The sequence below is a fragment of the Chrysemys picta genome, chromosome 2 (assembly GCF_011386835.1).
Source record: "Chrysemys picta bellii isolate R12L10 chromosome 2, ASM1138683v2, whole genome shotgun sequence".
Classification (NCBI taxonomy): Eukaryota; Metazoa; Chordata; order Testudines; family Emydidae; genus Chrysemys; species Chrysemys picta.
This window is the reverse complement of record NC_088792.1, coordinates 32288486-32312238: the sequence shown is the minus strand read 5'-3', so window position 1 is coordinate 32312238 and position 23753 is coordinate 32288486. Positions and strand designations below refer to the sequence as shown.

Below are 23753 nucleotides of genomic sequence, written 5' to 3'. Positions count from 1 at the left end.
TAATTAGCATTTTCATTAGAAATGTAAACCAGATTTTACAATAAGATTCAGTAAAAGAGATTTAAAGGGAAACTTTCAGGTTCAAAATCATATTCTTTAGAAAGCAGTTTCTATCTTGGTTACTAATAATACCTATGGGCAAGATTATGGCTGTAAGCCACTGACCATATTAGAGAGAGATGTGTGAGGAGGGCTGCATACAGGTTAGCCACTTCAAGAAGCACTGGGTTAAATTCAGAGTGGATGTATAAAATGGTGGTGTTCACATCCCCTTTACAGTAACTTATACTCCCTTAAATCTACTTACACATGCTCTACCGACAAAAAAATATAATATATTAAATTGGTGTGATTTACACACTGAGGAGCAGAAGCTGCGAACCTCCATTCTGTTTTGGCTTGCACCTTTTTCTGGCTCCCTTGCATGTAATGTATACTGATTTAAGTTCCCGTACATAACGGTAGAGTAGATGAAAGTCGGTCTAAGTACAAGTTAGACCCTCTTGCACCTGCGTACAAGAGGGTCTATCTTATACCACTTTGCATGAACATCATTTCTAAATCTGGCCCATTGGGCCTGAGCTGATGCCATTGGCAGTGTGTGCACCATGGGAAAGAGATCTATTGACCTTTCTTACTGAATTCAGTATGCTCGCCCACCTGCAGGGTCCTTCCCTACTCTCTCTGGTGACTCTAGCATGGCTACCAGTGCTAGATTTCCGTAGACTTTGCTAACTGGAGACCAGGTTTGTTTTTATCCCTGCACAGGGGTAGAAAGGAAGGAGGAAGGCTTGCATGCTGCTACATAACCAAGCACAGTCTAGTATTTAGATTATTAAAAGTCAAAGAAGTTTTGAAAATCAAACTTACATTTTACTGTTTCTGATGTTTGTAGACTCTTCACATGTCTGTGAACCTGGACAGTGAAAGACATTACTTAGTTTCCACTTTGTTTCTAATAATTTTCACTCTCATATTCTCATGCACTAGCATAATGTTGCAATGTAAGAGTGCTAAATATTGTAGACAAATATCTTTTTTTTCAAACAGCTGGTACCATTTAAAAGACAACTTGCATGGAAACATTTCTGGTGAACTTAGGGTTTTTATTTTGTTTTAAGTATGTTTATAAAACATAAATTCTATCCAAAATTTGATCTGAAAATCTCCTTTAATATTAATCAAGCTTTGAAAAATCCATTTGCCTTAGAATTTCTTCTGAAAACTACACATTCGATCAACATTTCTCAAATGCAACCACCCTGGCTGCATGCGGCCACCGGGGCTTTTTCGTGCGGCCACAACAGCCTCCTGGGCGGTGATCAGGGATGGCCAGGCAACAGTGGGGCTCATCATCCACTCCCATCGCCCCAGGCCCCCACTGCCTCCCTGGCCCCGCATCCATCCCACCATTGCCTCTGGCCCCTGCTGCCTCCCCATCCAGGGCTTAATGGGTCCTGGGGCTTGCTGAGAAAAGTGATATTAACAAACATGCAAATATCACTTTTTCACAGCAGACTTACTAGCTATCTGTGAAGAGTGATACTTGTATGTTTGTTAATATCACTTATCATAGCCTCCCAGGTAGCTACTAAGTGTGCTGTGATATTAACAAATATCACTTTTCACAGCAAGCCCAGGACCCGCTAAGCCCTGGATGGGGCTAAAGGGGGAGGCAGCATTATTTTTGTTATTGAGTCTGCCAAAAAACCCTACCGATATACATTACAATGATTTGGAAGTGTATCTGTGCATATTTAATTGTTTTTCCTAAAGTTAATTAAGTATTTTAGGGAAAAAAGTGTCAGTGTGGCCACCAGTGAGAGTTGGGGGCCACACTCTGAGGCTATCAAAAATTTTGTTGCAAGAACCCCTGGCCTAGAGCCCTTCCCTTAGCCACACATTTCACTGACCATTCATAGCAATATATTTCACTGCGCTTCTCAGTTAGTGCTCTGATACCAGCATGATGGACTCAGTATAAAAACCTGAAGAGGAAATTCAGCTAAATTAGTAATATAGCTAACCCTGCACATTTTAGGAGCTTGGTAGATTTTTTGCTAATATAGTCAGTTTGAGAGTTTCAAAGGCTCATAACTTTGTAAATCAACACCAAGAATTTAGTCATTAAGATTTTTAATAAGGTTTTATTACTATAGAATAATATTATGCAGTGTTCATTACTGTATTTTCTGGTTTGCTTCCAGGCAACTTGATTTCTATCCATGTTCTAGTGCTTAAGGATGTGTTCATGTATGCTGTGGCCTGGATTTATCAAAGAAAGACTGAGCTATCCTTAACTATGGAGACATTGCTAAGAAGCTCAAGGACTATGAACTTTTGGGACCTCGTGAAAGGAAGTTAGTCATTTATCGGTGTCTATTTCAGTTCAAGGTCATACATGCTAATGTATAAGTATCCAAAAAGGGTGGTTCTGCAAAATATCCTTTCTGCAATGAACTCTAGCTACAGCTATTTTTCTTTTATTATTAACTTTCAAGCTAAATAAGGATTATTAAGGTCCGAATCAAGATAAAATCTGATGTTATGCACCCAATGAAATAAAATAATAACTAATTCTAAGGGACAAATCTTGATCCCTGTGCAAAGCCAGAGTTCTGTACAATACTTTGATCCAGGGTCTTTGTGTAGGCTGTAACCCAACCCCTCACTCAACACCTGCAGATTCACTCCACAGCTGCTACTGATGCCTCAATACCTGCAGCAGTATATGTAGCCTACACTCCCCTTCTCTTCTGAAGTTATGGCCAGTGGAACTGTGTAGTTACAGATCCACTGGCTGCACCCTTTGAGATCTCCTACAGACATACCTGCACACCATGACACAGAGAGAGCTACCGCAACTTTCAGGTGGAGCAGAAAGTCCCTGCTCAGCTTGTCCACAGCTGGGGCTCCCAGCTCAATAGGAATGTCCAGCTCCACTGCCTTTGATATCTTCTGCAGTCTTTGTGCAAACCACTGAAACATTTTGGCCTTTACTAAGACAAAGCTCCCAGAATAGAATCTTCCCTGCTACATGAGGGTATTTAGCTGAACTTGGATAAGGGTAACTTCTATGGACTAGTTTCAGAGTAGCAGCCGTGTTAGTCTGTATCCGCAAAAAGAACAGGAGTACTTGTGGCACCTTAGAGACTAACAAATTTATTAAAGCATAAGCTTTCATGGACTACAGCCTACTTCTTCGGATGCATATAGAGTGGAATAAATATTGAGGAGATATATATACACACATACAGAGAGCATGAACAGGTGGGAGTTGTCTTACCAACTCTGAGAGGCCAATTAAGTAAGAGAAAAAAAACTTTTGAAGTGATAATCAAGCTAGCCCAGTACAGACAGTTTGATAAGAAGTGTGAGAATATTTACAAGGGGAGATAGATTCAATGTTTGTAATGGCTCAGCCATTCCCAGTCCTTATTCAATCCTGAGTTGATTGTGTCTAGACAAACATTGAATCTATCTCCCCTTGTAAGTATTCTCACACTTCTTATCAAACTGTCTGTACTGGGCTATCTTGATTATCACTGAAAAGTTTTTTTTCTCTTACTTAATTGGCCTCTCAGAGTTGGTAAGACAACTCCCACCTGTTCATGCTCTCTGTATGTGTGTATATATATCTCCTCAATATTTATTCCACTCTATATGCATCCGAAGAAGTGGGCTGTAGTCCACGAAAGCTTATGCTCTAATAAATTTGTTAGTCTCTAAGGTTCCACAAGTACTCCTGTTCTTTCTATGGACTAGTGTACTAAAATATCTATGAATTCTTAAAATGCCTTAAAGTAACTGCAGTTTTACTTCCCCATTAATGACTGTTATTTTTGCTTCAACAGTTTGTTACATGAGCCCTCAGGAAATGCACAAGGTCAGAATTATGGTATCTGGATTACAAAATCTGAGAGAAAGCAAACATCACAATAACTGCAGTTCCTGGGCCAGAATGCTTACTCGACAGGTTCCTGAGCTAGTGTGCAGAATACACTGCATTTAAATGGCTGCTTCAGTTCCCCGTGCAAGCTGTCAGCGTGGGAGGTAAAAGAGTGAAAGTAACAAGCACCCACCTCTTGCAGTGCTAGGTGGAGTGGTCAACCATTAGGCTAGGAAAGTGTGAAAACTAAAGAGGAAAGCTCTGAACAATCAGTAATTTTGAAAATCTCTCTGAAACTGGGTACAACTCTCGAGATATTGGTCACCTAGGCACATAAAAATAGTTCATACTTTCACTAGCCAGCTTAGAAAAGCCTGTGCTCTCAGTTTGCAACCTGGAGTGCAGTGAAGAGAAGAGTGCCAGCCTAACAGCCAGCATAGAGCCGGAGCCAATGCTCTAAGTTTCCCTCTACAGAGTGCAAGCTGCCCCATCATCCAGCCATGAAAAAACCCTAATACTGCTCCCACAGGTGCCAACTTTCAGCTTTCCCTGGGGGTGCTCCACCTCTGCTCAGCCCTGAGGCCCCACCCCCACTCTGCCCTTTCCCCCAAGGTCACACCCTCGGTCTGCCTCTTCCCACCCCTGCTCCTCCCCCTTCCCCCAGCGCCTGCCTGCTGCCAAACAGCTGATCGACAGTGGGCAGGAGGCAGGGGGGAGGGCGCAGGAGGACCTGATCGATGGGGCCCACTGAACAGCTGATCGGCGGGTGGCTGGTGAGTGCTCCAGCCCCAAAGCACCCACAGTAGCACTTTGGCTACTCCATTAAATGTAATGCCCTTTGCCGCAGTGTATATCTACACATTTTTCACAGGGCCTGTTTTAGAGTACATAAGCCCTGCAGTCAAATCAGCCTGTGCTGCGAGCCTGTCACTTATCAAAAGCTAAAAAGAATTGGGTCAGGTGAGCACTTAGATGGGAAATCTCCTAGGAACTAAGAATACTGCAGGAAAGGATACTAGTGATTCAGTAGGCAGCACTCGTCCCTCTGAGTCAGTCAGCACTGGACTAGCTCTCTCTATGTTAGGGAGCACTGTACTGCTGGAGGTGCCATATTTTAAATGAGATGTAACACTGAGATCCTGACCACGTCTTGTCACTGAAGGTTAATAGCATATATCATAAGAGTCAGAGGTATATTAACATATAGGCCAAGGCCAGATACAGCAGTAAAATAGAGGAGGGATAGTTCAGTGGTTTGAGCATTGGCCTGCTAAACCTAGGAGTGTGCATTCAATCCTTGAGGAGGCCATTTATCTTTTTCGGGGGGAGGGATAGCTCAGTGGTTTGCACATTGGCCTGCTAAACACAGGGTTGTGACTTCACTCCTTGAGGGGGCCATTTAGGGAGCTGGGGCAAAAATCTGTCTGGGGATTGGTCCTGCTTCGAGCAGGGGGTTGGACTAGATGACCTCCTGAGGTCCCTTCCAACCCTGATATTCTATGATTCTATGACAATATCCAGTGCTCGAGAGAGAAAAGGAATATGCAGATGATTTCTTTTACATTTTTTCCAATTATCTTTTGATTTCACTCAGCTGTGTGTGTCAGTGTTGCCCACTGGCTGCTCTTTGATGGTTCTAACAGTGTGTCCAATACATTCTTCTTTATACTTGAAGTTCTATCTGGTTGCTGTGCACCAGTAACAAGCTCCATCAGCAAGAGTAAGCATTTTTCAGCTCAGCAATCATTTTTATGGCAGAACGAAGAATTAGTCAGTCACTGGATGTTTTGACTAGATTCCAACATGGCTAATCTGTCAACATAAAATTGCACCTGTAGTTTCAATTGATAGTTTACTTACTGTCCTAAGCTATTGTGCAGTATTGCTGTGCTCTGTTAAACAGTTGTTAAATTTCACCCCAGATGCTTCATTGCAGTGGTGAATGAAGCAATTCCTGTGTATATTTGCCACCTCAGTTTGTCAAGCACTTAAGTGCTTCTTTTCATCTTGAAATAGCCTAAGTGATAATATATCTTTATATAGCTCAAGATCCCCTGATGAATGCGGTTCTTCATAAATACTAAGGCCCAGATTTTTAAAGATGTTTAGGTGTTGCTGTGCTTGCCATCGCAATGCCCAATTGGTCTAGGAGCCTAAATCTCATTTTCAAAAGGGATTTAGGCACTTGCCTGAATCAATTAGGTGTTGTGATGCTGAATGCAGCAATACCTAAATACCTTTAAACATCCGGGCCTAAATAATTAAGCCTCACAACAGTCCAGAGAGTTAGAAATTATCCTCAGCTTTTACAGATGAGTAAACTGAGGCTGCCTACAGTCAGACAGCAAATCAGCAGCAAAGAGTTCTGAAGTTCCCACTCTCAGTCTCAGACCATAGCAACTTGACAACATTGTCTCCCAAAGAGAAGATGACTGAAAACTATCCTTCCTGCCATCTACAACAGTCTTCAAGCTCCCTTACGGACTAAACTTCTGTAAGGTCTGAATAAGCTCTGTGAGGAGACTCTAATTTGTATTCAGCCAATCGGTTTTTCATGTGCATCCACTCCAAGCTTGATCCAGTTTGTGTAATTGTCATCAAAGTTCCTACACTGATGTGATAATTTGTTATGTTTGCTGTTGAATACAATGCTGGTCCCAGAATACATTCTTCACTGAGTGTTCCTCAACATCTTTATTGAGTAGCTCCTCAACAGGATGTGGCAGCAGAAAAAGTGGCATTATATTCTGGCCAGTATCACACTCAAATATCTGCAGGTCTATAGTTGTTTCTGTCATGGACATCTTTCTCTGGCTCTTTTTCACCCACCTCAGCCTTGCCATGACAAGTCACTGACAGCTCTGTTGTCATGTCTGCTGTGGGAATTTCCTCTTTCTGTGATTCATTCTCAGCAGTCACAATCAGGGCCTGGCAGTCCTGTGACCATCTTTACTGACATCTCCTTTTTTGATTTTTTCTTAATATTTTCTATTTACTTCTTCTATCCCAAAGTCTTTATGAAAACTGTATTCTCCTGGGTCAAGGATTCTGCCATAACTTGGGTGCATGAAATTGTAATTTTACTCTCTTGGCTTCTTATATAATTTCCATATACTGTGCTACCTTTGATCCATTATCCTTCTCTCTCTCTTGGATTTTGCAGGTTTTGTTTTGTTTGGGGTGGGGGTTGTTTTTGTTTTTTTCCTATTCTCCAGGGGTAGCTCAGGTCTTCCAGTGAAATATGCCTCGAAAATTTTCTTTCCTGTTTCATACTTGTTTTGATTCAGAGTGAGGCCTGCCATCATCAGAATATTGCCTGCCTTGTCTCCCACAATGAGTATGAGGAGATTAAATCAGTATTCCTCACTCTTCTTTAAAAGTCCAGATGCCACACAAAGCTGCTCAGAATGCCATATACATTTTGGTCATGCTGATTTATCAGTAAAGTTACAGTACTTGGGAGGCACTATGGAAACCGTTAGCTCTATTGTCCCTGTTAATTTCCAGAGTCTTTATTACACCTCTACCCCGATATAACGCTGTCCTCGGAAGCCAAATAATCTTACCGCGTTATAGGTGAAACTGTGTTATAACGAACTTGCTTTGATTCCCTGGAGTGCGCAGCTCCCCCACCCCCGGAGTGCTGCTTTACCGCGTTATATCCAAATTCGTGTTATATCGGGTCGCGTTGTATCGGGGTAGAGGTGTATTTATTTATTTCTGCTGCTCTGGTCCCTTTAAGGCAGTATGCTCTCACTCTCTGTGCTCTTGTGGATATGGCCACTCCCTTTCTATTTCAAGGGCTCCTTGCTGCAGCTTTTAATTGAGCGTATTCTTTTGTGCTCTTTCCTGCTTTTTCTTTGTCTCCTCGTGTCTAGGCTGAAGCTTTTCCCTTCTCTCTCCCTGTTCAGCCCCAGCCTCCTCTGGGCATGTCCAGTGCATCGAGGTGAGGAACTCAAACTCCCTCCTCTCACACAGAAGAGTTTCCCTGACTCTTTTCTTCCTTCTGGAGATGGGGTCTGTCTTACCCTACATAGTGTGAGCAGAGAGAGAAACCAGGTCCCAAGGGTGAAATCCTCGCCCCACTGAAGTCAATGGGAATTTTGCTATTGACTTCAGTGGGGCCAGGATTCCACCTCATGTGCTTAAGCAGAGGCCTGCAGAGTGACCTCCTACACAAAGTCCCTCAATTTATTAGGTGACAAGTCCCTCCTACAACCTTATCCCTAGTTCGCATTGGTACTCTACAAGTTCATCTCAACCTCCCAAAAACTAACTATGTATTTGAATAACAGTCTATGAAACAAGAGGCAGACAGATTTTGAATTTCTTACGCACAGGAGTTTGCTAGAGAAAGACAGTCTTGTGCTGTGGGCTCTGAAGAGAGAGCCAGGAATTCCTGGTTTCTAATCTCAGTTCTAACTCATTCTGTGGCCTTGAGCAAGTAACTGAACCTCTCGCTCTGTAAAATAAAACTTATTTTACTTAAAGTAAAACTTATATATGTTTTGGGGGTGTCAGGGTTGCCAACTGTCTCAATTTCTTCACGTGTCACGTGAGTTTGTCTGGGGCTTGAGCCAGTGGCCATGATGCAGAAAGCTCCAGCCCCCTGTGAATTTCAGCTCTCTAGGAAAATCCCCTCCAATTGGTTGCCTCCCACAACTTGCCATACTGAGGAGGACCAGAGAGGGCTGGTGCAGGAAGCAGGGAGAGCTCTCTCCCCCTTGCCTCAGGAGTGGGTGCCTCACAGGAGGGGAAGAGGGAGCAGAAAGAGCCCGACAGCTCAAGGAGGCCCTGCTCCCTCCCCTTCACTCCCCATCTATGAGCAGCAGGATAGCTCTTCTGCTCCTCCCCCCATCCCTCTCTGCAACACCCAGGCCATGTCTACACTACAACAGCACAGCTGTGGTGGTGCAGCTGTGCCATTGTAGCGCTGTGGCATAGAGACTTCCTACATCAATGGAAGGGATTTTTCCACAGATGTGTAATTAATTCACCTCTCTGAGGGGTGGTAGCTAGGTTGATGGATGAATTCTTCCATTGACCCAGCCATGTTTATGTCAGGGATTAGGTTGGCCTAACTATGTCACACAGGGTGCAAATTTTTTAACAGCCCTATGCAACATAGCTAGGCCAAGCTAATTTTTAAGTGTAAACGAGGCCCCAGCCTGGGAAGGGGCAGAGGGCAACCAGCTGCAGCCCCACCCCAAGCCTGAGAGATGAGAGTGAAGAACTCCAGGGGCTGTAGGAAGAGCAGAGGCGAGGCTGGGTTGTGTGGGGCAGAACAAATATGGGGGCAGAACTGATGGTGGCTGGGCAGATGTGGGGGCAGAATTGAGGGAAGAGCTGGAGGCACAGAATGAGGGGTGATGGAGGGCAAAACTAATTGCTGAGCAGATGTGGGGGTGAGAGCTCCTGCAATGGGAGCCAAAGCATCTTTATAAATGTGGGCATGTTGGCAACACTATCAAACACACATACACACGCAAAAATCAAAAGACCAAAATGGAACATAATCTTTAAAACACACAAATCATGATTTGGGGGCATTCTCGAGATTTTGGGGGGGTCTGACTCATGATTTTTGAACCCTTGGGGTTGGCAATTCCAGAGTATCAATGAATGTTTGTAAAGCACCTTGAAGAATAAAAGTGCTGTATACTGTAAGCATTATTGACCCAAATTCAGTACTGGTGTAGGCAAGTGCAACCAAGCTTCTTCAAGTGGCAACTGAATATTCCCATTTGTGAGATCAAGGTAGGAGCCACCCTAGCCATTTTACTGGCCAGGGCAGCGAATGTTTTCTGTGCCCTCCTTATGCCCCCCCACCCCCACCCAAAAAAAGCCAGACAGTCAGCTGAGGGAGAAAAAAATGGATGGCTAACCATCAGTGAAGCAAAAACGGCTTGCAAATCAGAGTGGAGGGGGAAAAACGCCAAGCGGCATGGTGGTCCGGCACTGCTCACCCACTCCTAGAACCAGCCCTAGATCAAGGCATCTGCACCATGAGCATCCAGGATCTTCTGGAATGCAGTGTCTGTTAGGGCCACTCTCCCCATCCTGTCCTGTCCACCCCTCAGTTCCTTTCCAGCTACCGAAGGTGCCGCCAACTCAGATTGCACAGTGTCCTCGATGTGTTTCTCATAGTTTCCTCTCTTTTCTCTCATTCTCTGCCATTTTGAGACAAATTTGATTTTGGTTAGCCTGTCTGGTAGCCAGGTTTTTCTTTTAAAAGATAAGAGGAGATGCCCATCCCGCATGGGCTCTGTCTGGACTGCCAGCCACACGAGGGCAGCTTCACACATCCCTACTGACAGGGGAGGCTCCTAAGGCCCAGTCGATGAAGGTGGCACTGAATAAGGCCAATGTCAGCTTTGAAGATTGCCCCTCAGGAGCCTTGTAGGATGAGATTGGGAGGGAGAAGACAAGTGGATCCAATGGATACTGCTTTCCAGAAGACTCCAGCAGTTAATGTGCAGGCACCATGATCCCAGAAATGTGAATATACACAGGCTCATTTCAGAGAACTCTAGTTATAGGTAAGTAAGGTTCATTTGTCTTCAATGGAGTTATACCTGCTTATACCCAGTGGATGAAATGTGGCCCATTGTGTTGCACTATTGGACAGGATGATGTCTGTTCTCTCCACAGATAGCATCATTGGCTCTTCCAATAGGTGCATTTTGAAAACTGGAATAAATAATGAACAATACGTGGCCTCTAAGGGATGGTTGACGTTGAAGTTTGGATAACAAGATTCTGTTATTTTATTCCTTTGTATTTTTCTAAATGACAAAAAATGCAATAACCTACAGAGAAAAATATGCTTAAGGTCGAAGGATTTGTGTCGACACATGGAACCAGGGATTAAACGTGAGGTGGCTGAGGTCATTCCATCTTGTAAACCAAATGTGTTTGTATATACATAGCATATGAACAAGTGCAAATCCCAGAGTCACATAAACATTATATTTCATTTGTGGATGTTGAAATAACAAAAAGGGCAGTGTCAAAAAGCTCTTCTCAACAGACAAGCTTTAAATGTATGTTAAGGGCTGATGTGACACTGAAATAATAACACAGAGTACATGGAAAGTGAGACTAAAAGCAATATTTATATTACCATTAATTTCTGATTTTTAAGGGGATTTTAAAGGTTGTCTTACCAAAGGCTGATTGGATTAGGAGAGTAGATTCTATCGCTTCCCCAAAGCTAGTTGATGCAAGGGACCCAAAATGAATCAAATCTTTTACCGTATCAAATTCCCAACAGAGTCTAAAGTCATTTCTCACAGAAAAAAGATGTTTACTGCTTAAAGTTGATAAAGAACCATCAGAGTTTACACACAATTAAAGTTCTACAAATCCTATCAAAGAAAATTCCTCCAACCAGATTTGTCCCTCAAATCATTGGGATGCTCGTGACCTTCTCCTCTCCCATCTCACCTTCCTAGGAGGTCAGAACAAATAACTTTAGCAATTGGATTAATTTTGGCAAATACACATTTTTCAGCTAGAACCATGTTATTCATCATGACAAAAAACTCTCCTAAGAAGCCTGATCCAATCCGAATACGGAGACAGTGAAGAACTATGTTTGTGAGAGTATCTTGTCTTCTCAAAAACAACAAGGAGTCTGGTGGCACCTTAAAGACTAACAGATTTATTTGGGCATAAGCTTTCGTGAGTAAAAACCTCACTTCTTCGGATGCATAGGATGCTATGCATCCGAAGAAGTGAGGTTTTTACTCACGAAAGCTTATGCCCAAATAAATCTGTTAGTCTTTAAGGTGCCACCAGACTCCTTGTTGTTTTTGTAGATACAGACTAACACGGCTACCCCCTGATACTTGTCTTCTCAATAAGCTCTGTGCTTTCTGGGTGAAATTCTCCTATCAGACTAAGAGCTGTGGAAGGCCCACACTGCAACACACCCACCATTGTGCAGAACAGACTTTGTACAGCCCCACCATTGTGCAGAACTGCACATCCTCTGTATGTTGCAGAGCTGACCTGAAAAGCCCAACATGGAGGAGGGTTTTTAAAAGGCAGGCCTTGGGAGGAGCTGACACATAGGCACTAAATGTGCAACTAAGTGAATCCATTAGTCATCACTAGGAGGATGTGCAGGGATCACAGTCCCTATTCAAGCTCAGGTTCTGGAATAAGGACTGGGAGGGGACAGAGCAATGCCCAATGCCTTATCTATGGGTTGATGGACTATTCCATCCCCCACACAATTCCTCTTTATAAAGCCTCTTTACACAGCTTTGGTGCTGGGGATAGAGTGAATTCCACCTTTGTGTTTTTCAAGATTTATTCAACTTGAGCTTCATCAAATTTGGTCTAAATCAAGTAACTCTGGTGATAGTGTCTCTATGGTAGATATAGTTGTAATGCCTGTTATCCTAGACCACCTGATTATCCAAACTTCTTTAAAAGAACCTGCAAATGATCCCTAATTTAAATTATCGGTAGTCATATTGTAAAGTGAGTCCTCGTAGCTAACATTTTATAGAACATTACTGCGAGGCAATAATTAATAAGACTGCTTGTAAAATGAAAACTACATATTTGCTCATTTAGATTTCAAAGCCATTTGTCATCTTTGAAAATAAGAATTTGACATTGTTTTCCCTTCTTCGCCCAATGCACCTTTGGTATGCATATAATCAGTTCTAGTGTAGTCAGAAGCAAATTAAGATTTATTGGGGCCCTGGAAACAAAGAACATTTGGGTCCCCTACACCCTCCTCACTATGCGGCCCCACCCTCTGCTCCTCCCCTTCCCACTGAGGCCCCACCCCCTGGCCTGTCCAGAAGCTGGATCATGCTAATAGCCGCCCAGGGAGCCCTGGCCCCTCTGGGGAGCCCCAGACCCATAGGCATAATTTCACTGCTATATTTGTGGGGGCAGCATGGTGGAGAATGCATGGGGGGGCATGTGCGCACACACACAAAGATGCATGCACTGAACCCAATTCCCTGGGCTCACTGGCTCTCTCCCCCCGCCTGGAGTGGTAACTGAGCTGCTGGCATTGTGGGGGAGATGGGCTGGCTTAACAGGGGAGCCCCAGCCCTTCAGTCACCCCTCTGCCACCGTGAGCCACCAGAGCGGGGTATGCCCCAGGCCAGCCCATAGCAAGGCTCCCCATGGTGCAGGCTATGGCCCTCCCTGGGGCTACAGCACAGATCCTGGCCTGCAGGCTCTTCTGGACGGTGCCCCAGCTCCCACTGCCCACGACCGCCCAGAACCTGCGCTAACTGCCGTGGCGGATCTGCACAAGCCTTGGAGCCTTACCCAGGCAAAGGGGCCAGGGCCATGGCCAGGCGCAGACATGATGCAAGGGTTGTTGACACAGTCACCATGGAGACAAACCCTGCTCCTCCTCCCAGGACCCTGCCACTGCCATAGCTGGCCTGCGGCCACCTGACAAAACACAATTCTCCTCCCCAAACTACGCTTATGCACGGACCCACCATCTGCCCCGGGTGGCTCGTCCCAGGGGGGCAGGGACACAGGCTAGGGGCTGCTCTCAGGTGGAGGGTCTGGGGCTCCCCATAGCGGCCTAGGCTCTCCGGGCGGCTTTTACCACAGCCTGGCTCCAGCTTTATGCCTGGCCAGGGGGTGTCCTGGGGGGAAGAGGAGGAGCAGGGGTGGGGCCATAGTTCCAGCACCGGTGGTCCCCTCACTTCTATACAGGTTCTGGTGCTCCTGTGGGGCCCCCCAAATTGGCCAGGACCCCTGAGCAGGGGCCCATGATCCACCACTGTAGTCTGTCCTCTGTCAGGTAAATCAAAACTCGAACAATAGTATTACAACAAGTGGGCTACTCAGAAATTCTCAAACAAAAAGAATGAGAGAGAAAGGGTCAGTCTAGATGATGAAAAAAGGTGCTTTATAAAATCATGTTAGCATAGGTTCTATCTAGATTAAAACATGATCAGCTAACATGACTTTAAAGGTGTTAAACTGCTTCTACACAAAGATTTAAGGTGTGATTCAACCTGTTTTAGTGAACATGAGTCAGCTAACATGGTTTAAAAACACCCTTTTCCCCCATTGTCTAGACAGGGCCAATGGGAACACGAAGCTAGGCTAGGCTGGGTTATACTAACAGTGAGGAGAGGCAGATGCAAACCAAAACAAAAGAGAATTTTAAATTTTTAGAACGTTATAAGGGAAAACTCAAATAGTGTACCAAGAGCATAAATAACATAGAACATTACCAAGTACTTACCTCTTATAATGATAAACTATAAGTTACCAACACATTAACCATTGTGAGCTTGTACATGCTACTCTTCCCTACACTGTGCAGCTAATATTAAATGTGTTGTTATTAACAAGAACAAAAGAGAATACTCAACAATATACTGTCGCTTGAGAGAAGAAGCAACTTTTCCTCTCCTTAGCTGTGTAAGTCCAGCTTCACTATTGCTGACCTGTTCTTTGCTTCTCTTTGGCTTGAAGTGCTCTTTAGTGTCAATGTTCCCGTGGCTCTATCCCTTTTTACTGAGCTTATCCACAAGCAGGGTTTCTACACCTACTTGTCCCTTACTTGTCCATTAGGCACCTTTGAACTGTATTCCTTCAATAGATGTTCAAACAATCATTCTCTCTGTTCATGTACTTTAGGTCCTTTGTGGGTGGGCTTCTCATTTACTGTTTTCAGGATCTGTTTTCACCTAACACAGCTTTTTGATCAATTCCCTTTTTCACCAGTTATATTTCCTTTCAGTTTTTTCCATTGATACTCTCTCTCCGGTACATTTGTGGCTTTTATTTCCCTCTACTTCCCTTCTCTAATAGTGTCTGGTCACATACCCAGCTCTATTTTTTTCTGCTTCTCCTGATCTGAAACTTTTCAAATTTTCCTTCTTTCCTCCATCTCTCTTCCCAGTCCCCTACTTTTATTCTCCTGTTCTTCTTCTATTTTATCACCTCACCTCCTTCCCCAACTCTGCTTCATCTGGTAGCTCAGCATTTAGATTCTTCTTCTTCCCTCCTTCTTCTCTAACAGCTTTTTCCAGCTGCCCCCTTTGGGCGGATTCCAAACCCCGTTCCCAGCTGAAACTGCCTTCTCAGGGTACATCTGCACAGCAAAGAAAAACCCACGGCTGGCCCATGCCGGCCGACTGGGGTTCATAGGGCTTAGGATGCAGGACTGTTTCATTGCTGTGTAGACTTCCAGGCTTGGACTTGAGCCTGGGCTTTAGGTCCTGCAGGTTGGGAGGGTCCCAGAGTTCGGGCTCCAGTCTGAGCCCAGAAGTCTACCCAGTAATGAAACAGTCCCACAGGCGGAGCCCCATGAGCCTGAGTCACCTGGCACTGGCCAGTGGCTGATTTTTCTTTGCTGTGTAGACATACCCTCATTGGCAGTCTCTCTCCCCAGGACAGCATTCTGTGCTCCTGCATCAGAATTGCAGCAGATGCTAGTGCCAGGGTCAGGGTAACTGGTAAAGAGAGAGAGAACCTTTCACTTCTAAGTTATTGGTAGTAACCAAAAGTTGTTACCATCTGGTGGCTGTTCAGGGTCCATGTGAACAGAGTTGCTGTTGTGATGATTTGAGAATCTGTCTGTACAGTTTATGAATTGTGAACTCTGTATCTGTGTCAGACTAAATTCTCCATTCCGAATGTGCAGCTTTTTGCCTTCTCTATTGTCTGATTGCCTCAATTTTGGGATGAAGTCCCAACATGTACAAATACAGGGCTGAATATAGAAAGTAACTGATTATAAGCACCCAACCCCTGGAAATGTATTCATGCCAGACATGGACAATGGGGAGTACTTTATGTTAACAATGATACTTAGACCTCACAAAGGTTATGCTAAAAAGCAGCTGCATTCTTAGAAAACCAGTTTAGCTTAACCCCCTGGAGAGCGGGAAATGGTAGGAGCCGTGGAAACTTACTAGCAACAGAACAAAGGTGACCATGAACAAGGGTCCAGATAGGAAGAAGGAAGTGGTCAAAGGAAAAGGAAGCAAGCTTATGTAGGCAGAAGGCTTCATGTTGCTGCCCACGAGCTATGCACTGAAGCAGAAGGATCTGGACAACCCAAGGGATTCTGACCGCAGCCCCCAAAATGCCCTGGTATGGAGGAAACTGAGGCTGTGATATGCATGTAGTATTTATTGTTTTATATAATCTGTACTCTCCTGTGCTCTGTATCATTAAGTAAAAGAGCACAAATGTATTACTCTGTCCAAAGTGTGTGAGTGTGTGTTAACTGCTTCACAATTGCTATGTGCCCTGGAGAGAATTAAACTGTAACCAGAAGCTTCTCATCTTTGGGGTGGAGTTCTGGGAGCAGGTGAGTTCAAGTACGAGGGAGTTTGAAGTCGCCTTTGCACCAGCTGGTTCCAGCTCTCAGACATGGGTGCCAGATAGAAAGTCTGTGCCCTGGGAGTGTGCCTAGAGACCCCAAGATCGGGGCAGTGGCTAGACTATGTTCAGGCTCTGTAATCTTAAAATACCCAGGTGATCCAGACATAGGTGGCAGATGAACCCCCCGTCCCCCTTCAGGGAGGGTAGCCCGCCGGCCCCACCTCTTCCATCTGAGAACCTACCCCTGAGCCCTCCCTACCCACTATGGCCAGAGCCCTGAGCCCCCCGTGGCCCGTGCCACACTGGCTGGCCCACCCCATCCACACTGGCTCGCCCCATCCCCCAGGCTGGCCCAAGCTGCCCCGGGCTGTGCCAACTGACCTGAGCTGCCTTGACTGGTCCGGCCTCCAAGCTGCCCTGGGCTGCACCAGCTGGCCCAACTCCCATCAGCCAGCCCAAGCCACCACTGCCAGTCCCAGTTGAGCCTGGAGCTCAAGGCCGTGGTTGGAACTGAGCCCCCACCAGGACCACAGCCAAGGCCAGGGAAGGCTCAGACTTCCCTGGCCTGTGATACCCACTGTCCCTGGATCCAGGATCACAGAGGCTTGGATTCGTCTTACAGAAGTCCAGTGGGTGGCTGGAAGAATGCACCCTGCCAAATCAATGACACCGGTCAGAAGTGTTCACATGCATCACAAAAACCCCGTCACAATTGGAATTCTTGTTGGTATTCTCAGGATAAAGCCAGGAGTTTAACAGGCCATGAGAACTATAGGAGCCTTTCACCTCCAAAGCTGGTTCTGTAGACCATGGCTGAGGCCCCATTTGCAGAACTGTATGGGGAAGTGTCTACTGCTGCTGAATTTGATCTGTGTATAATCAGAAGACTAATTTTCTAGAGCAGTCTATCCAGCAACTTACACAAGCACTAAATCCAATGGGGGGGAACCTCGGTAGGAAGAAAAAAATTATACAATCAATCCATTTTCTTCAACATGTCAAACCATTTTCTTACCTCATATAATCAAAGAGAGAGTTCCAAGAATGCTGAAAAGAGTTTTTTATGCAATTTGTCACTTGAGACTTATATTCTCATTCCTTGAATTTAGCCAATCATTTTAGGGGTTGCAATATAGATAAAAACATCTTGTCTCCCTAACTGCACACAAATAACTCCACAACAAGGTAGGTATCCATTCTGATTCCAGACTCAATCTAACAATTTGACAGAACTCTACTTAAGTTTTTGAGTGATACGGCTTTACCCTTTTCTGCTATTAATGCATTTTATTATTTTGATTCTGTGATGCAAACTTTCTGCTAACATTACATTTTCATCAGCGTCTGCTAGCTGGCACTTCCGCCATTGGTTTTTTTATGGAAAGAAAGTCAGTGACAATTGTCACTCTAAGTACTAATAATATCTAGAATTATATAGCCCTTCTCATCAGTAGACCTAAAAGTGCTTCACAATCCCTAATGTATGTATCATCACAACATCCCCAGTAGGAAGGGAAATATTATGATTCCCATTTTTACAGATGGGGAACTGAGGCACAGAGAGACTAAGTGATTTGTCCAGAGGTCTGTATGTAAAGCCTCTTTATCCTTCTTATTTTGATTCAGAAGAATGAGTGGTATTATACCTTGATAAGTGAGGACTAGTTGGAGTGATGAGCCAGAATAGGATCTGGCTCATTCATCTAGAGCTAACTCAGTTCTGCAGTTTTATCAGAAATTAAAAGAATGGAAATGTATTCTTGAAACTAGAGTAAAAAGATACCAGCATGACTCTGAATACAGACAGGGGGCAGATCTGTTGAATAAGAAGGTATCAGTTTCATTTTTCTGATTATAACCATAATTTAATGTAGCTAGATCTTTGGGGAAAACATTGTGGCAAATCTAAAGGTCCAGATTTACTCAACCTATACTCCAGTATTAGTAAAGAGCAGAAAATCCTGTGATAATACAAAGATATATCTTTTAAGTTTGGAGAGGGAATATGATTTATTTTAAAAGTGTGAAAGGACAATATTGTGGCTGAACTGATAAGACTCCCAATGCTAAAGTCTCCTAGCCTAGGGGATAGCTGTGAGGAATGCCAACTCGACAGAGAGACTGTAAAATAATATAAGCTTGAAGCAGCAGAGATGTTAAGTCTCTAAGAAGTCCCTTTCTGGAGATAAAATTTGGTACTGCCAGATGTATTGTGCTCCTTTTGAACCTCTTAGACTCAGGCCTTGCCTACACTACAGAGTTTTGTTGACAAAAGTTATGTTGACATTCAAAAAGCACTATAATAAAAACCGGTATTGCATGTTCACACTCGCTCCCTCTGTTGGCACAGCGCATCCGCAGTTGGGGAACTATCATCTACAGTGTGAGCAATGCACAGTGGGTACCTATCCCACAGTCCAGCTCAACACCTTCTGTCACTAGGTCTTGTGGGAAGGTGGAGCAGATCGCAGCGCATCTTGGAACCAGGCTCAATGTCCCATGATGCACTGTTTTCTGTCACAGCATTTCATGGGCTTCCAGCTTTCTTTTGCAGTATTTTCAACAGCCCTTGTTTGCTGTATATCTCAGCATCTTTGTGAGAAGGAATGGATCCCACACTACTCTCCTATGCTCTGATAACTGTCATTAAGACATCGCAGATGGCAGTGCAGTTAATCACGAAGTCCCTAACTGAAGAACACTCCCAGTTGCCTGACATGCTGTATGATATGGATAGGAGCAACTTTAGATTGCTTTTGGCATTCACAGAACAGCTGCAGACAGTGGACCGTCGCTTTTGGGCTCAGGAAACAAGCACTGAATGGTGGGATTGTATCATCATGCAGGTTTGGGATGATGAGCAGTGGCTACAGAACTTTTGGAGGCAGAAAGCCACTTTCCTGGAACTGTGTGTGGAGCTCACCCCAGCACTACAGTGCAAGGACAGCAGAATGAGAGCTGCCCTATCAGTAGAGAAGCATGTAGCAATCGCTATGTGGAAGCTGGCGACTCCAGACTGCTACCAGTTGGTTGCGAATCAAGTTGGAGTTGGGAAGTCGATTATTGAGGCTGTGTTAATGCAAGTGTGCAGGGCAATTAATCACATCCTCCTACGGAGGACTGTGACTATGGGAAATGTGCGTGAAATAGTGGATGGCTTTGCAGAAATGGGTCTCCCTAACTGTGGCGGGGCGATAGATGGTACACATATTCCAGTTTTGGCACCAGACCACCTTGTGACAGAGTACATTAATAGGAAGGGGTACTTCTCCATGGTGTTGCAGGCACTTGTTGCTCACCATGGGCGTTTCACTGACATGAATGCGGGGTAGTCTGGGAAGGTACATGACGCACGCATCTTCAGGAACACCAACCTATATAGACAGCTACAAGCAGGGACTTTCTTTCCAGACCAGAAGATTACAATGGGGGATATTGAAATGCCCATAGTGATCTTGGGAGACCCTGCGTATCCCTTACAGCCATGGCTCATTAAACCTTACACACAAAACCTGGACAGTAGTAAGGAGCAGTTCAACAATAGGTTGAATAGGTGCCAGATGACAGTGGAATGTGCCTCTGGCAGATTAAAGGCGTGCTGGCGATGCTTTTATGTCAGGTTAGACCTCAATGAGGATAATATTCCCATGGTCAAAGCCGCGTGTTGTATGTTGCATAATCTTTGTGAAGCTACGGGCGAAAGGTGTGTTCAGGGGTGGAGTGTTGAGGCAGACTGCTTGGCTGTTGATTTTGAGCAGCCAGATACCAGGGCTATCAGAGGGGCACAGAGGGGGGCAATTTGAATCAGGGAGGCTTTGAGGAAACACTTTGAAAATGAGAACTAGTAAATCTCTATGATTGGTGCTGCAATGTTACATTACATGTAGTTTTCCTAGGAAGCAATGGTGAAATTTGGGGCCTTACATTCCAGTAAGCAAATGATTAAACTGTCTGTCTATATATTGGTAGTGCCTGCTATCTCAATTTGTAGGAAACAAATAAAGATGAGTTACCATTCAAAAACTTTATTTTTATTGCACAAGAAACAACACACACCACACAAAGACACGTGGTGGAAACAAGGTACCAGGGAAGGGCAGACTTTCAGAGCTGTGTGTAAGTCCAGCTATCATTTTGAAAGTTGTCCAAGGGGGTGGAGTGAAGGGGAAACCAAGAAGTCCCAGAAAGCAGAAAGGACTGAGCAGGCGGAGTTTGGTGGGGGGATATGGAAAAGAGTTCTGAATGTGCTGCAGGGGAGGGTGGGCATGCATCTGCTCAGTCTGAAGCATTATTAAAGACTTCAGCATCTGCATTTTCTCCTCCATGATGTTAATCATCCACTCAGTAGCATCCTTAAACTCCTGACTTTCTTTTCTGTCCTGCCTTTCGGCTTCCCTCCATTCTTTGTGTTCCCTTTTCTCTGCATTGGAGAAGTGCAGTACCTCTCGGAACATAGGGTGACCAAATGTCCCATTTTTAAAGGGACAGTCCCATTTTTGGGGACTTTTTCTTATACAGGTGCCTATTACCCCACATCCCCTGTCCCGTTTTTTCACAGTTGCTATCTGGTCACCCTACCGGAACATGTCTTCTTTGCTCCATCTTGGGGACTTTCTTATCTGGTGAAGATGCTCAGCCAGTGTGTATGGGGTGTTCCTCAAGGCCACATCTGCCAAAGCAGAAGGAACAATGCACAGAAGCATGATTTGTTCACGCACAGTATTGAAACATTTCAGTGCAATATACCTCTGGTAACAGAACAATCACTTTCTCACTGACCCTTGGCAAGCCCACATCTTGGCGAACACCCAAAGCATGGTGAGTGTTGGCGGGGGGTGGGATGCTCTACATCGGGAAACGAGCATTCTGCAAGGGTTGCGGTGCAGCTGACTACGGAAAAAATTCTAAAATTGTCCCACACTTTTCCACAGGCGGGGATCATTGTAGCAGATATCTCACTGCTGAGGATAAGCAGGAAAGCGAGGGTACATCTACTACACATTTCTGGCTTCCGCCCAGGTCCTTATGCTGCTCACCTGTGTGCTGCTTTGGTCCCTGCACAAATGATTGCCGAATGGCGCAGGCATATTTCCTACAATGGGGGAAGGAACAAAGCAAGGATTGCAAGGATTGCCGAGTACCTCCAGGAAACTTTGCTAGAGATCTCTCTGGAGGATTCCCGTGAGATGTCGACATACATCAACACCCTGTTCCATTGTACTGATTAGCTGCACAGGGAAATGTCCAACACACAGAAACACAGTTGGCCTTGTACGTTTCTGTATCCTGAACCCACCTCTGCACTACACACACCACAGCCACTTACCAAGTGTCTCCTCTCCTGCTTCTTGTTTGCTGGAGAGCAACTGCTAAGACTGGCTAGACACCTCCAGAGTGGTGAACAGTTCCTGACTGCCTGCCTCACCAGGCAACCCCACTGGGAGCTGCACATCATTGTCTAACTCCACCTCTTCATCAATGACTTCGTCCTCCAGGTTAGGTCCTCTTTCTGCTGCCTCCAGGCCCACCGAAGTATCCACTGGGCTCTTGGCAGTGGAGGTGCAGTTGCCATCGAGGATAGCATCCAGCTCCTTATAGAACTAGCAGGTCTCTGGTGCAGCATCCCTCACCTTATGGTATGTCTGCCTCAATTCCTTTATCTTTGCTCTCCAGTGCAGCGTGTCCCAATCATAGCCCTTTTCACACAGGCCTTGAGAAATTTGCCCGTCAGTATCAAAATTCCTACAGCTCAAGCACAGCTGGGACTGCACAACCATACTGAGACAGACCAAAAGTCCATCTAGCCCAGTATCCTATCTTCCGACAGTGGCCAATGCCAGGTGCCCCAGAGGGAAAAGAGAAGACTGAGAGGGGACATGATACCAGTTTTCAAATACGTAAAAGGGAGGAGGGAGAAAAAATGTTCTTCTTAACCTCTGAGAATAAGACAAGAAGTAATGGGCTTAAATTGCAGCAAGGGAGGTTTAGGTTGGACATTAGGAAAAACTTCCTAACTGTCAGGGTGGTTAAGCACTGGAATAAATTGCCTAGGGAGGTTGTGGAATCTCCATCATTGGGGATTTCTAAGAGCAGGGTAGACAAACACTTGTCAGGAATTGTCTAGATAATACTTAGTCCTGCCATGAGTGCAGGGGACTGGACTAGATGACCTCTTGAGATCCCTTCCAGTCCTATGATTCTATGTGCGGAGTGAATTTTGTTATGTGCACCAATATGGAGGTGAGGTGTGACACATCACCTCCGCATTGATGCACATAAGAAAATGCATGTGGTGGGGCTGAGGGGTTCAGAGTGTGGGAGGGGGCTCAGGGCTGGGGCAGAGGGTTGGGATGCATGGGTGTGAGGGCTCCAGTTGGAGGTGCGGGCTCTGGGGTGGGGCTGGAGATGAGGGGTTTGGGGTGCATGCTGCCCTGGGGCTATGACAGGGAGAGAGACTCCCCCCACCTCTCTCTCCCTGCAGCAGCACCTATGCTGGGGGGGAGAGGCGCCTCTCCCCGCTGCGGCAGCTCTGGGGCTGGGATCGCAGGATAGGTGCCCCTCCCCCGCCCCCTCCCCCCAGCCGCAGCAGGTCCAGGCCGGGGCTCTGTTTGGGCCGGGGGAGGGGCTCCTGTGGCAGAGCCAGGGGTTGAGCAGTGAGCAACCCCCGGCACATTGGAAAGTTGGTGCCTGTAGCTCCAGCCCCGGAGTCAATGCCTATACAAGGAGCCGCATATTAACTTCTGAAGAGCCGTATGGGCTCCGGAGCCACAGGTTGGCCATCCCTGGACTAGAGTGATGCACAGGGCAGGCAGACACGTTGCAGGCCTCACCATGCAGCCCTCCTCATGTATTAAGATCCTAAACAATTTTAACACAGCCAAACAGATAATTGCATTGTTCACATTTTGTAAAATAGATTCATTGCCAGGCTCAGACCATGTGTGCCAAATTTCAGCCTAGAGTGCACTTTTATGGCTGAGTTATAAAAGCCTGAAAGTAGTGGATTGTAATGCTGACAGCCTTAGCTACAACAGCTAAGAGTACATCTATGATATTTTATTTACCTCTAGCAAAGACACCATATAAGAAAAGTTGAATAATGTATTCAAACTATTACAGATCATTTCATCAGGAAAACTCATGAATGATTTTATTTGGTAGGTTAAAACTGCAGTTTATATACTGATTGAGCAAAACAGGAACAATCTGTGATTCTATGCATCATGGAATTAAAAATTCACTCATAACGAAGTTCCTCTAATAGTTAAACTAAAAATGAAGACAGAATAAAAATCTTATAGGAGAAAAAAAACATTCAGAAAGAATAGAAAACAATAAAATGAAATAAGCAAAACTACAGCTAGATACAAAATGCCTAGGGCCATTTTGAAAGGTAGGTGTGACTATATATAAATATGAATGTTGTATACATATATTAGCTGCTTGTTCTTCTTTTTATTTAAGTTACATAGAGTGGAGACCACAGAAATAATCTGCTGTGTCATGACTTCTGCAGAGTTGAACAGGAATT

The 23753-nt window shown here is 45.0% G+C and overlaps 1 long non-coding RNA gene across 2 annotated transcripts in view; it reads left to right on the top strand.

Moving 5' to 3' along the window:
* Positions 1-1612: 1612 nt before the first annotated feature.
* The window catches only part of LOC122174513 (uncharacterized), a 32241-nt gene continuing 10100 nt past the window's right edge, over positions 1613-23753 (top strand). The window contains exon 1 of one of the 2 annotated variants that reach the window (XR_010599107.1): positions 1613-2360. This is a non-coding gene — a long non-coding RNA (uncharacterized LOC122174513). Of the gene's footprint in view, positions 2361-12665; positions 21859-23753 lie in introns of those variants that run through there. The other variant, XR_006176459.2, reaches the window with a different exon arrangement.